This window comes from Athene cunicularia, assembly GCF_003259725.1.
Source record: "Athene cunicularia isolate RWA chromosome 1 unlocalized genomic scaffold, athCun1 chr1_part1, whole genome shotgun sequence".
NCBI classification, from domain to species: domain Eukaryota; kingdom Metazoa; phylum Chordata; class Aves; order Strigiformes; family Strigidae; genus Athene; species Athene cunicularia.
This window is the reverse complement of record NW_020799091.1, coordinates 67680028-67681014: the sequence shown is the minus strand read 5'-3', so window position 1 is coordinate 67681014 and position 987 is coordinate 67680028.

The window sequence follows — 987 nt, the reverse complement described above, 5'->3', positions numbered from 1 at the left end:
TCTTCATTCAGGCTGCTGAATGTGTGTGTGTGGAAGGGGTTTCGTTAACCACTGTGTTAGTCTGGTCTTGGCACAGCATTAGCACTAACCACCTCACACCACCTGGGCAAACAGCAGCTGTGAGCTTGGTTCTGCTCTGTCCTGTACTCAGCTTGCAGTGGAGTGAAGCTAGAGCAGCCCCAAGGCTGCTGCCTTGCTCTCAGAGACCAGCATGGTCCCCAGCAGTGCCCCACTGAGCAACCTTCTGCTGCACCTCCTCAAGAGCTGGGGAAATGCTGGAGATATCAAACAGAGGAAATATGAGAGGCTTCTCAGCAGTGGTGGAGAGGCAGCCATCTCTACATGTCTCCATGGGCAAGGCCTGACTCTCTAATCTGCTCCCTGAAAGCCAGAGCCATGGCAGTGGGGCTGCAGGGGCTAGTCTTGCATGAGACCTCATGTTGCTTTCAGAGGGGCTAATGTGTTTAGCAAAGAGTTTACAGAGTACTTTTCCATCCTAATAGATAAAAGGAGCTTATCAAAGTAGTAGTTTTAAATTTGGTCTGTACTTTTTGCATTCTGATTTTTTTGAACTTCTTGAAAGCTGTTGATGAATACCATTTCTGACACTTTTTCTAGTACAAGTAATGCCAGCTGTTTACCTGCTAGTTTAATCCTGGGCTTGTTTTTTCATGCAAGATAGATAAGCAGATAAGGAAGCTGTTACAGGATTTCTTCTGAAATGAGCTTTTATACACCTGTGTAACTCTCACAGTAGTTGTTTTTCAGAATCCAAGAACTTTACTACTGTGTAACCAGTAGCAGTAAGTCTAATTTTATATTTAGACTGTATCATCATTTTCATGTGAAATTTCTCACATGAAATATTTTCAAGACCCACACTGATAATACTTTTGATTTTTATTAGGCCTAATCTATAGTATACACCCATCTAAAAACCCAGGCAAGGGTTCAGGCTGTAAAGTAATGTGTGTTTGAAGGTCTCAT